Raw genomic sequence first — 13953 nt, 5'->3', positions numbered from 1 at the left:
TCTGCTTTAATAAGGTGAACCTCAGCCTGTTTGAGATGAACATAAGCCACAGCGCAGAATAGTTAGTAAATTACCATGGCGTCTGACATGCTAAAAAAAACCAGGGGCGTCGCTACCGCGCGCGGTTTATGGTTTTCACAGGGTTTAGCGATAGCACCTCAAAAACACCGAAGGCTCGCGAAGGGGAAATTTGGGGGGCCGCGCTCACCAACCGCAAGCGACCGCAGGTAACGCGGCGGCCGGGACCGCCGGCCCGTTCAGCAGCCTGCGATCCCGCCGTCGATAAGGGAGTCCCACGGCTGCAGCCGCAGAAGCCGAGCGGCGCTGGTGTTCCGAAGGCCAGGTGGAGTCAGCATTGCCGTTGCCTTGGCTTTGCCAGCCGAACATACTGCTCCTGTCTTTTCTGTAAACCGCTTGAAAGGGGGGGGGGGGGGGGGGGGGGGGGGGGGGGGGGGGGGGGGGGGGGCTGATTATAATGAATGGGGAATGCGTAAATGTATAATGAAATGTCACCGGTCCTCAAAGCAGTGGTGTAGCACCTGCTTACGGGTTGGACTGCGTGACCTGCATACCTCACTGGTTTTTTAGGGCCAGGTTCTGGGCGGGAATCCACAGCGACCTCAGTCGCCGACCTTCCTCCGGCTGTCTGGCAGCTGTGAGAGACTTGACCGAGCTGGCGATGGGAGCTCTGTTGTGACCACGGCGATCCTCTGGGAATAGACCCTTAAAGGGGTTTCGAGGGCTCTGATCCCAAGCCCTGCGACCGTGACCGTGACCGTGACCGTGCGAGCGAGGGTCCCGGACCGGACGCTCCACCCCGTCCAGCCGTTTGTGCGGCGCTACATGGAAGCCGGCAATGGCAGCGGCTCAGCACCAGCCTCGAGCCTCGTTCAGATCGCAGGAGGCGTCGAAAACTTTGGTGGAATCCCCAGTCGGCGGCGATTTGAACCGCCGGTGCGCCGTTCGCCCCAAAGTGCCGCGTAGCTTCCCGTCCCCGCCGAAGTCGAGAATCAATTTCCCGTGAAACGCTAGCCTTTGAAGTGTTGATTCAGCCCGCGCTGGATTGATAGACCGCAAGTCCCGCGGCCAGGAATTCTAATATCTGAATCCATCACTGGCTTCGCCGAGACCAGGCCTTGATTGAATTGAGAGAGATTAGATTCCCCCTGTTGTTTGTGTGGGTGGATTGTGCTGCTGCTAAGACTCAGATTTAATTAAGGAAACCTCGGCGCAGTATTGCCGATCCCCCAGGTTCTGCTGCACAGGCAGGTCTCTCTCTCTCTATCTCTCTCTCTCTCTCTCTCTCTCTCTCTGTCTCTCTCTGTCCCTGTCTCTCTCTCTCTCTCTCTCTCTCTCTCTCCCTCTCTCCCTCTCTCTCTCTCTCTGTCACGAGTCGGTCCGCGGGAGAGAACCCGCCCGGAGGCGCCCGTGACTCAAATTCAATTCCCGAGCCTTGAGCGCGGATCATCAGGGTCATTTGTGTTGTAATTTATTTAGGTGTCGCCCCGCGCCTCCTTACTTAGCCCTCATTTCGCGCGTCGCGCGCGGGGCGAATCTCTTCTCCGCTCCGCTACCCGCCGAGCGTCGCTGCGGATTCGGGGACGTGAGATGAGCCCGGCGTTCGCGTCCCGCGATGAGAGACGGGCGTTCGCGGAGGCCCGAGCGTTGTGCACAGTGAAGGTGGGACAGGTGGAGGAAGGGGACAGCGCTTATAAACAAGATGGATTAAATCTGGGTGGGAATTTCCCTTGAGGTGAAAACGCTGACGTGGCAAGTGGGGGGGGGGGGCAGGGGGGCATTTTTGATTGGACGAGGAAGGTGGGGGCTGTTAAAACTTGGAATGGAATGCCTCTCCTGGAGCCCCCCCCCCCTCCCCGTCCTGCTGCCAAAGGGCTGATTCAGGGCTTTCTTTGGTTCGGAGTGGGCGCCCGACGCGCGTGACGAAATGCGCTTCTCTCCTGACCACTTAACACACCGCCTCCACCTTCCACCTTACCAGGAACTCCACTGGAACGCGCCGCCCATTGCCTAATGCGTCAGAATGCAGTTTGAACGAGAGCGTCGGCCATTTTGTGCCTTCTTGGCATATGCAAATTTGAAAGTTCAGTTCTTTTCAAACATTGGTGGGTTGTGCTCTTCTTTTAGTCTTTAAGCGGCGAAGGTGTGTCCATCTATAGAATTTCCACAACTACGTTCATAAAAGGTGCTCAATATACATTTTAAGTGAAGATGAGGTTAAAGAGCCTTTCCTACAAAGTGATCTGTTGGCATGGAGACAGATGGCATCATCGTAAAAGGAGAGGGGAATGTTTTCGTGAAACGCAGTAAAATATGGTGTTGCTTTGACAGATCCATTGGTACAGGCAGATGGCAGGTTCGTAATTACTGTGTGTAAGCAAAGCGAAGTGCTGGGTTTGGTCTGTTGATGAGCCAGCTAGCTTGTGTGTAGTCATGAAGCGCTCTCGTCAGGCTCCATGAAGCATTCTGGGGGCTCACTGGTGATGTCCAGGACGGTTGGTACAGCGCTAAATTTGTTATTAAATGTGCATGTAATTTTGAAGTAGAACAGCAGCAGGCTAGCTGCAGCTAGCCAGGCTTACCTCAGTCTTATACAAGTGCAGTGCCTGTTTTTGTGTACAGAATGAATCTAAAATTTAAGAGATGACCAGAAGGAAAATAATCGTAAAGGTGAAAATAGCCTATTTTGAATGATGGTCAATGACGGGTGCTGTCTTGACCCCCCCCTCCCCCCACCTCCACTCTCCACTCCCCACTCCCCACCCCCCCCCCGGACCTATGACACTCATGCCATCTGTCTGCATTCTTTTACATCTTTCCCATCTTACCTTACCAAATATGATCAAAATCCACATTGACGTTCAGCTCTGACTGGTTAATGAGTGTTTTGCTTTGTAGTGCTCAGCGAGGCCGATGCACATGCAGCGTTAGCGCTTAGCTCATTCAGGAAGCAGGATGTCGGGTTCAGCGAGCGGCGTGAGTGAAGTGTCACCGCTTTGAAATTCCGTCGCTGATCCTCCTCCAGATGAGCACTTGGAAGATATTCTAAATGCAGCTTGTGAATTCAATTAGTCCGCTTGGTTTCTTCTGATGTAAGGCCGTTATGTTTACCTGAGTGAATAAGCATAGATGTTTTTATGTAGATTGTTTTAACTGGCTCACACGACGTTGGGGGCTCTGCCTTGTACGCGAGTGGCAAGTTGGCTTCTGTCTGTGATGATTCCGCCATGGTTGACCCGCGATTAGCTTCATCGCCTTTTAAAAGTAATTAGCATATTTGGGTGCGCACTGTAAATGCGCGGGGTTGCTTTTCAAATATTGCGCGATCAATCAAGACCATTCGCCGCTTCTCAGAGAATTTAACGGTTGAGTGCACATGAATGACTCGTAATTGCCGAAGCAACTTCAGTTCTACCTCCTGGAAGCTTTCTGCTAAAGAAATAATTGCAACGCCGAAGAGCCCTTAGTAAATGTTTGTTATGGGGTCATTGCGGTAACGCCACAGTTGAAGTGCATTGTGACCGTGTCCGCGAACAAACTTAACCCTTCAATGTGCATGCTCACTAAATATGTGATTAGAATGCTCTTAACTGAACGTACTAATACGTATGTAACAATCACTACTGGTAACTGAATTGCAACGGAGTTCTAGAACACTGACTCAGTATTTTGAAATAACGTTCTATTCCATGAAAGCCTGCTCTTCAGAGGGTTTTGGAAGTGCAATGTGTCGACGCCCGGTAAAGCGGGGGGGGGGGGGGTCGTTTGGTTCGCGGCGGCTCGCCGGCCCGGCCGCGGCTCCGTTCCGTCCGGCTCTGTTCTGGCGCCGCCTCCGATGGCTTCGTCTCGCGACGCAGCGCGATGGGCTGCGCTAACGGTTTTCGTCCGAAGCCCCCGATGCCCTTCGAGGAAGGCAGCCTCTTTGTTCCCGCCGTCGCGTTCGTTCGCTTAGCGTAACCGCAGGCCGCCTGAAGATTCGCCGCACCGGCAGACGACGCCGATTCCCCTTTATGCCGTAAATTACTAAACAACGGAGGCTGATTGACAGGCACCAGGGGCAGTGGATTTTGTTGCCCGTGATGAAATTTCATCGCTTCTGGTTTGTTTCGTGAAAGCAATTAAAAGCATAAAAAATAAATTAAAGCTCAGAGGCTGCCCTCTGTTGGTATTTTTTGCCTTATTCAGACGGGGAGAAAGCGAAGAGCGTGACAGATAGAGAAGGGATCACAGCACAGAAGGTGACACTGCGGGGTATTAACCCCCCACTGTGTATGGGGCGGGGGCAGGGGGGGGGCGGGGGGAGCAGTTGGTTTGAGTGCTGACCACCCTACAGACTGCACCAGACATCTCTCCATGAAAGCAGTTTATATCCCTTATTTCCTATTATTCTGATTTGGAACGTGCAGTTTGTTTTACATGGCTGGTTCCATCTCCGCCATCTTGTCTGTTGGTTCTGGAATTGCACGCGTCTTCAGAAGCTCCGCGGTCCGGCTCTGACCCGCGCGGTCGTTCCGCCGGAGCAGGGCTCCTCGCGTACAGCTGGCGTGTCCGGTTGTGCGGTCAACGGCGAGCCTTCCTCCCTACCGTTTGCCAGCTGTGCGTCGCCCCTGGGAACCTCCGGCGAAATCTCTCGCATTAGTGCCGTCACGATTCATGTCTGGGCATTTTATCGCCGGTTGGATTTCGCACATTTGGAGAGCTTCAGTCCTAATTGGAGGAGCGCTCCACCACTGCAGTGTCCTCTGTCTTGTCAGAAGGACATACAGAATTACCTCATCCTCCAATTATATTCGATAATCTTCATAGACAACTTTTGGTCTTTAATCTATTTTATACGTGTTAATGTTGAGAAGCCCTTTGAAGAAAAGAATTCGCTATTTTAAGGGTAACGCTACTAAATCTAAGCTTATTTTAAACTTATGCCGCAATGTCCTGTTCAGTAAATGTGAGCAGGGACCCATTACATTTTAATACAGAGAAATAACAGAATGTCAGACATTTTAAGTCTTAATCATTTTAGGAGTTTAGATGAACCCTAGTAGACTGAAATACCACCCCCGCAGGAGGAAACGCTAGCCCCCGAATGGGTGAAATGGAAAACAGGAAGAGCCGCTTTTACTGACGGGGAAGGGAAGGGAATTTGACTGACTGAAGAAAGCGCATCTAATGAACATCGTTTCAAGGCAGATGAGAGCAATTTAACGAGCAGATAAAAGACTATCTAGATAACAATCAGTGAATGTTTGGCACCATCATTATTTAGCATATTGCGTTGAACTCGCTCTGTATTGGGTTTGATTTAATGGCACATTATTCTCTCATTTGTTGGGAATTGCGCGTTTGTATTTATTCTTTGTCCCGTTTTCGTTTGCCGCAAGCCACTTCAGTTTCATTTGTGCCGCATTAATGCGATGCAACAATGCATGCATTTAACGCATGGATCAGTCACTGTCATTCGTGTAATTTAACAGTGCTTTACGTATAATTCGAACGTAGACTTATATGGCTTATAATGAAATGATCAAGATATATCGTGCACTTGAGATGTGTAAAACAAAGACACGTTATTTTTCTTTTTGTAGTTGAAATTGCAGATGCAGTGTTCTTCTGTAGAACTACACAGAAATGGATAAAACTCGTATAAAACAAAGACACGTTATTTTTCTTTTTGTAGTTGAAATTGCAGATGCGGTATTCTTCTGCAGAACTACACAGAAATGGATAAAACTTGTATAAAACAAAGACACGTTATTTTTCTTTTTGTAGTTGAAATTGCAGATGCAGTGTTCTTCTGCAGAACTACACAGAAATGGATGAGACTCGTAGGGCGTCTAGTGCGGGTCAGTGCAGCGTGAAGCGCTTTTTTGGTTGAAGGCGCGTTTGATCCCAGCGTCCGTCGGCTTTCATGTCCGCGCCTTTGTTTCTTTCCCCTCAAATGAAGAATAAAACAACGGCCGGCAAAAAATCCGTATCGACTCGTTCCCCCCCCGCCCCCCACCTCCAAACCCCTTATTTATGTGCCGGCGTCACGCTCGCCTTGGCGCTACGCTAACGCGCGGCTCGGCGAGCGGCCTCTTCCAGCCGAGCGCCCCCCCCACCCCACCCCTCGCACACCCCCCTGCAGACCCCCACCCCCCGCACACGCCTCCTGGCCGCCCCGCCGCGCTGTGTAAATAACGGAGCTCACAGAGGGAGGACGGAGGAGACGGAGGAGACGGATCCATCCTGATGATGTGCCCAGGAAAACCTTGACAGGCAACATTTAGCTTGTTTCCATGGCTACTGAATTCTAATTGCTAGACCCCCTCATGAACGCACGCGCGCACGTACACAAAAGCACACGCAAACTGGCACACACATACACTCTCACACACATGCATGCACACTCACACTCACACACACACACACATGTGCACACACACACAGACACACAGACACGCGCACACACACGCACACACACACACTCACACTCACACACACACACACTCATGCACACACACACACACACTCACACACTCACACACTCACACACTCTCACGCACACGCACACACACACACACACTCACACACACACACACACACACTCACACTCACGCACACGCACACACACACTCACACTCACACACACGCACACACACACACACACACACACACACGCATTCTAAAACACACAGATCCAGCTGGGCATAATGGAGAGGCTGGTGTGGTTTGGAGCTCTTGTGGCGTATGGCCGTCCGGGCTGTTCCCTGCCGGAGATGCTACAGTTCCTGGCTGGAAAAAAAAAAAGCACCTCCACACGCCCATGCACAAAGACAGCGACTTAGCGCCCCACCCCCACCTCCCTCTTTCCCCCTCCCTCTCCCTCTCCTTACACCAACCCCCCGCCCGCCCGCCATTGGCCGCAGCCTTCGCGGTGTCCGCCCAATCGCGCTCCGACGCTCAAATAAACACAACGGCAGCGGCACACGCGTTCTCTGGACCGGAGCGGCGAAGAGAGAAAGAAAGAGAAAGAGAGACACAGACGGAGTGAAAGAGAGAACGAGAGAGGGAGGGAGAGAGCGACGGAGAGCGCGTGCCGCACGCACATGGCTAAAGGAAATTCGGTTTTCACTGAAGAGCTCAGCCCGGGACCGTCTGCACCTCTCTCTCCCCGCTCCGCTCGCCCTCAGACGCCGCCGTCCCTTCTCACCGGCCTCTGCCCGCGTCCGTAGACGCGCGCTTCCTGGGGCTAGAGAGAGAGAGAGAGAGAGAGAGAGAGGGAGACATGGACGCGATGCTGGCATGTAAGTAGATTAGTCCCATTTCATCTTCCCCGTGCTGGAGCGAGGTCGCGCTGCCTGCGCCTGATTGGAGCAGACGCGCGCGGGGGGCTGGTTGCCTGGATGCAGCGCAGCGTGCTGGAAGACGGGCAGATGGAGTTTGGGCTTTGTGTGAATTTAAGGACAGTAATTCGGTTACGGGTATTAGCGGAGATCATCGCATTGCCCTCAGTGCAGCGCGAGTTCGGGGATGCGAGCTTGTTGTTATTGTAAGGACAGGTTAGGGTTCAGTGCATTACATACCGTTGTATTACTGTCATCCTACAGGAGCCACAGTACCTGTTGTATTGGACGCTGACAGGCAAGAAATGCAGTCATTTCCTTTTAAATTTTTTTGCTTATAGAATGCTTTTTTTAAAGCTCGTTCACGTGCTACTCTGTTTTGAGCGTGTTGGCACGTGCGTGTGGATTAGTTTACTGTAAGAGTGCTAAACCTGTTTTTTTAATATGGAAAATATAGTCACATCTGCCCAGTGCTTTTCCATGTGATAAAAGCCTTTTCCCTCGTGGACTTCCCTGTGTTTTAGGAGGACCGTCTTTCTTTGGTCACGAGCGTCACTGATGTGTGTTGAATGAGATCCGAAATGCCAAATGAGAAACTCAACGGTCCAGGAGGGGCACCGCTCGCGGTCACGGTCGTACCGGCCAGCTCGCACGCCTTCGCGTGCCTATCTGGCCAGGGCAGCGTTCGGCTGAGGCAGCGCTCCTACGGTTCAGCGGTTCTGCGCCGAGCGTTTCGAACGAACGAGCAGCACGCGCGCGCGTACGACGCACGAGTTCCGCGTTTCCCGGGTCACCGGGAACAGGAAGTTGGTTTCGAGCCGCGCGGGGAGCGGTGAGCGGGCGGTCCTGTCGGACCCGTAGCGGCGTCTGCGGCCCGGCTCCCCCCCCCCGCCCCCGCGCTCGGAGGATTCGGTCAGGCACCAGCCGCCGCATCATTGCTTATTCCGCGCAGGTTCCGCGCCGAAGTCGAGCGAGCTATTTTTATCCCGCCGTCTGCACCGCCACCCCCCCCGGCATTAACAGCGTTCGCTCATTGTTTTTCCCGTCTAATAGCGGGAGCGTTGCTGTCCGCCGCTCCATCGCAAGCTCTGGACACAGAGACACGAGGCTTCTGACCTGTAGGCAAGGCTTCTGATCTGACGTGTAATTTCGGTGAAAAGCCTGATCATTTTAAATATTGAGAATATTCGAATGTGCAAAAACAGAGGAAAAGTAAATATGGTCTGTTCATCTGGCCATCTGATACTGAATTGCTCGGGGGATTTTAGACAGACATTTTTAGTCAAAACAAATATTGACTAATTATCTTATTAGCTTATTTCTTTGTCTTATTTCTTTATACGGCTATTACAAAATCTCATGCACACATACTCTGACTTGTACATACATTTTTATGTTGGGATTCAGAAGAAACTTCGTACTGAGCTAAAGCTGACACCCATGTCTTATCTGCTCTTTATAATCACATTTGTGTATGTTGGTATATAGTGCTATGCTACTGGTCCTTATACTTTGGACCAGCTAATGCTTTCAGCAGTGTGTGATTGAGGTATCTAGGCATCTAGAATATTCCAGCCTGGCCATGCGCTGAATCCAGTCATTTCCATACATCTGACCCGCAGTTTACAGTGATCTTCATCAGAAAAATCAGTGATTCAGCTAGCGATACCAAATTTGTTTTCAGTAGAACATGTGTCTGCTGAATCATGTTTGCAATACAAGTGAGGCTTTCGAAAGCGTTGCTGGGGGTTTCTAAGCTGTTCTTAGGGAGTCCAGGCAGGAAATTCAGACCTGCTTTGAAGAACACCAGGTCATTTTCGAGTCTTCTCCTGAATGCCATGTCACCTGTAAGCCATTTTTAGCACTGTTGCGCTTCACCTTCTTTATGTTAGCTTGTAAAATCCCGAATGCTTCACGGAACCAGGGAGAAAGGCCGCAGTTCGGCTCTCCCTTACTGAAGTAGGAATTGCTGTTGGAAATGGCCGACTGAGGGCGAGGCAGGGCAGCCTGCAGGCGTTTTGTGGACGGGGGTTCCTCCTGGTCAGTCCTGAGGTCGGAGGGCCGCTCTGCTGACGTGAAAGGTGACCGTTAAAGGGTCACCCTCATCATCTGCCAGAAACAAACTATCAACTCCAGATCCAAACGTGGTTCCGTAAACAAGTCCAGATTTATTCAAATTGGAATTACCAGTGTCCTTCATGTCAAACGAATACTGTAAGCAATTGGTATGGTTTTTCGTGAGCACTTGAGTTTTTGGCACTGGAAAATGGAAAGAAATTAATTCTAAAAAGTATAAGCATGGACCGTGGACTGTTGGGTACAGTGATTAAAATGTATTATTTTAAAAAGCAGTTATGAATTCAGAATAAAGAATGTAATGTGATAGCTTTGCAGCGCGCCCGTTTGCGTGGTGAATGGGCGGATGGGTCGCGGTGCTAAACGGCCGCACGTCGGCGGGGAGCGTCATCCTTCCGCATCGCCGCATCCCCTGCGTCGCTCCTGCCTCTTCAGGAGCGTTCTGGAACCCCCCCCCCCGCCGCCGCCCTCCCGTTCCCGCCAGGAGCGGAGCTCTCCGAGCCGGGGGCTTCAGTCACTGACTGCTCCTCGAGGCCCAAACGGTTCCCTCACACTTTAAAGCCTCTAAAAAAATACCACTGCAGCTGGAAAAATACAAAATTAAAAAACATTTCCGGTGGGAAATCTTTCACCCGTTGATCTGCGGGACGGCGCCGCTCCTCCGAGCGACGGGGGCGTGGCAGTCGATCCGCCAGCCGTCCGACGAGGCCTGGGAACACGCGTGTGACGTCCGCGAAGCTCTTCCGCTGCGGAAGCGAGCGCTACTGTAGATATGTCATCGCAGTTTCTTTATTTCGGTTCTACTAAATGTACAGAAACCAAGGAGAGCGGCAGCCTTTTCGTGTGGTTAGCCACCATTGCAGTTATTGCCTGTGAAATGATTCTGTTCCCTGCCAGGCCAGTCAGACTCGGTGGGACAAGTACGCTCAAATTCTGTACTGTGATTAAAACCGTTCCAGCTGGATAAGGGGTCACATAGGGGTGTAACTTAATAATTAACTTAACAAATCAAATATAACTTATCGTGTGTATCTAATTGCAAAAGTATGTATGTATAAAGAAAAGCCAATTAGCATTGCAAGACCTAACTCGGGAGTACATAGTTGGACATCCGTCTGTGCACACCAGTCCATAGGCCTTCAAAGGCTGGTTGCTTTATATATATATATATATATCAAACTCCCTCCCCGGCTTGATTCTCAGGGAGGTGCCCTGGAGCAGGTGTACTGTAATGAGAGCCTGTTAGCAATAAAACCTACCCAGCCCGCAGCTTCACTTTGCTTGTCAAACTGAAAAAAAGGCTGCACTGATGACAGCCCACAGTCTCTTCTGAGCCATCACACTTGAAGAGCACTCTGGCTCAAACATCAAAAAATCAAACCATAACTATATATATATATATATATATATATATGTATAAACACACATACACACTCTCTCACACACACACACACACACACACACACCTACCTACCTACCTACCAACCAATCTCCCTAGGACTCCCTTTTGCCTGCCTACAGCAGCCTGTATTTTTCATGTCATTGATTCACCGAGAGTTCCTTTGGGATTTCGGTCCATGCTGACTCGATAGCATCATGCAGATCCTGTAATCTTTCTGCCGCACATTAAAGCTGCGAATCTCCCATTCCACCTCATCCCAAAGGTGCTCTGTTGGATTGTGATCTGGGGCCATTGGAGTAAACTGATGTCGCTGCCATGTTCGAGGAGCTGCTGCTGGATGCCGGATGGTTTTTCTTTTTATTTATTATCGCACCATTCTCCAGCAGGATAATGCACCATTGTCAGAAAGCCAACATTATCTCAGGCTGGTTCAACGAACACGATAGACTTCGGTTTGCTCCAGTGGCCTGCACAGTTCCCAGATCCCAATGCAATAGAGCACCTTTGGGATGAGGTGGAACGGAAGGTGCCCGGAATGAATGTGTGTCCAAAAAAATGACAGGAACTGTGTGATGCTGTCGAGTCGGCCCAAGATCCCTAAGATCCCCAAGGAACATTTCCAGCACCTATCTGAATCTGTGGCGTGAAGAATTCAGACACACACTCACTCAATGACTACTTTATTAGTTACACCATAGAAACTATGTAGCAAATATTTCAAGGCCAAAACTATGTATTTTTATGCAGTTGAATGAAAATAGTTGATGGTGGATCTCATTTTCCATTGTCAGTTTTAATAAGAGACCAGAAGAGATAACAGATGTACTTTGGATTATCTTTGGCATTTTTCCTATGAATGCTCTTTCTTTTCAATCCAACTATGGTGCACGTTGTCCTAAACGATGAGTAACAAATTCGATTTGTAATTGTATTATGAGACATTGTCAAACTGACTGAGAGGAAAGAAACCCAAGTTATTTGTGTAGACTGTAGATGAATAGAAACCAATCAAAATAAAATAACTTCAGCTCTACTTTCTACAAGTTCCCTGACGTTGAGTTTTTTTTTGTGTAGTCCAGTTTTTCATTCCAGCACTGCATTTTTTTCAGGTCTCATGCGATTCACATTTTTATGCTATATCGAATTAACCAATACGATTCGAAAGTCAAGATTTAACAAAAAGGAGTTTTCCCACAGGAAGGAAGTTGGATTCCACGGTTAGGCATGAAACGGGAGAACATTTGCCGTGCTTCCCAGTGAGATAGACACTTTTCCCAGGTACGATGCTTTGAGCTGGACTCAGGACATTGAGGCAGAGAGAAAAGCATTCCTCTCCAAATAGGAGCACAGAAGAATTTGTATGGACTAACATTTTACTTTGCCTCAATTTGTTACCAGCTCATATGAAATCTGGCTATCCTGTAAATGTCACTGCTTGATCAAATCGCCTAGATTCCACAAGGCTGATATTAGCTTTGTGAGTGTTTTTTTATTATTATTATTATTTTTTTTATTGAGGCATAAAACCATTTGCACATGTCAGAGGCATGCTGTTGTGTCTGCTGTAATGGTACACAAGCATTTTGCACGTGCGGTTTGATTAACAAAAAAAGGGCCACCATTTTGTGTGGGAGCTTTTATTCTTAAGCATTTTTTGGAGATGTCAGGTTGTGAGATATTCTACCATTCTGCCATATACGCTACCATCCATATACTATAATATTATGTGAGTGGTAGTAAATGAACCACTTGATGCGATTTATCAAGAATTGAGGATGGCTACACTTAATGGTGTGTGTCCGTCCTCTAGGGAAAGACACTTGTCATCGGATTATGCAGTTACCCGTGGCCAGTCGGTTGACTATTTTTAAATTATTACTGTAGAATTTATCTGGGTTTGTTTGACACAATACAAAAATCAACATTTCAGGTTTTGCCTCTGTTTTTGGCTTCATTTTTGGCAACGTTTTGGCAGCGTTTTTTGGTGGGTCATGTTCCAATTTCTTGTCCTTTTGGGTCCAGTCCTGGCTGGCCTGGTGTGTCTAATGGTGCTTATCCACACAGAACGCTCCTTTTCTAAACCAGTGATTCCCAGCCCTGTTACTGGAGATCTGTTTCCTCGTTGCAGATTTTCGCTCCAACCCTAAGAAAGCACACCTCATTCAACAGATGAGGATCTCATTGAGCTGCTAATCGGTAGAATCAGGTGTGCCAAATTAGGGTTGAAATGAAAACCTACAGCATGGCAGATCTCTAGGAACAGGATTAGGAACCACTGCACTACATCCTTTGAGGGAGGTTCATTGTAAATATGAATTAATTTATGCCAAATAAATCATTTGCAGTAGCCATCGTTATTATGTTCAGTTTCATGTTGTGTTGTGAATAAATTCTTACTCAGTTAATTTTGTGTTATATTTGTTTTGTCCTTTATAAAACAAAAAGGACGGATTTAATGATACACGCTTTTGAAGGCTGGAATTATTCATTTAAGTATGACTACTGAGTGAGGCGATTACCATGGCAATAGGAAAATTCTCAAACACTTCTTTTTCTGGCTTATTTAACGGGAAAACACATGGAAATGACAGCGCTGTGACTCATATGAAAACACTAACCCGTTTAATTGTTTCATGTCGCCTTTAATGGAGATTACAGTCCTCTGTGTTCAGTGGTAGTTTATTACCTGCACATCTTCCGGAACGTTCTGGAGACCCCCCTGCGCTTCGGTGGCCCGTAAACGATTTCACGCGCGTCCTGTTTAGGGCGGTCGAGGAGCTCGTTCACGCGGACCGCATGCTGCTCGGCAACGGAAACGATCAATCGGAGACCGACGCGCTCTCCAGAAACGCGAGAAATCCGAAATGAAGTCTGGACGGGCCCCTCGAGCGCTTATGGGAAATTGTGTTCCGTCCGCGGGAGGTGCGCTGCGATGCGGAAACGTGCGTGACGCCGCGGACGGCGGATGGTTCCGCGCGTCATCGCCACGCGGCCTAGCCCAGATTACTGCCGCGGATTAAGCAGATGGCCTCGGCGGGCGTGACTCGGTGTTTAGACGAGGGGGACTGAAAGGGGGGAGAGACGTGATCATAAATGTTTCATTTCAGATCATCCGTTGTGCGTGAGGGAGCGCTG

At 49.4% G+C, this 13953-nt stretch overlaps 1 protein-coding gene across 8 annotated transcripts in view; it reads left to right on the top strand.

Moving 5' to 3' along the window:
• Positions 1–13953, top strand: part of elmo1 (engulfment and cell motility 1 (ced-12 homolog, C. elegans)) — a 118726-nt gene that overhangs the window by 79191 nt on the left and 25582 nt on the right. Inside the window, exon 1 of one of the 8 annotated variants that reach the window (XM_035429123.1) lies at positions 6941–7301. The exons of the other annotated variants lie outside the window; for them this stretch is intronic. The gene's annotated coding sequence lies outside the window, so the exon portion shown is untranslated. Of the gene's footprint in view, positions 1–6940; positions 7302–13953 lie in introns of those variants that run through there. 8 annotated transcript variants of the gene reach the window in all.

This window comes from Anguilla anguilla, chromosome 8 (assembly GCF_013347855.1).
Source record: "Anguilla anguilla isolate fAngAng1 chromosome 8, fAngAng1.pri, whole genome shotgun sequence".
Classification (NCBI taxonomy): Eukaryota; Metazoa; Chordata; class Actinopteri; order Anguilliformes; family Anguillidae; genus Anguilla; species Anguilla anguilla.
The sequence above is the reverse complement of the archived record's forward strand: the minus strand, read 5'-3'. Positions and strand labels throughout refer to the sequence as shown.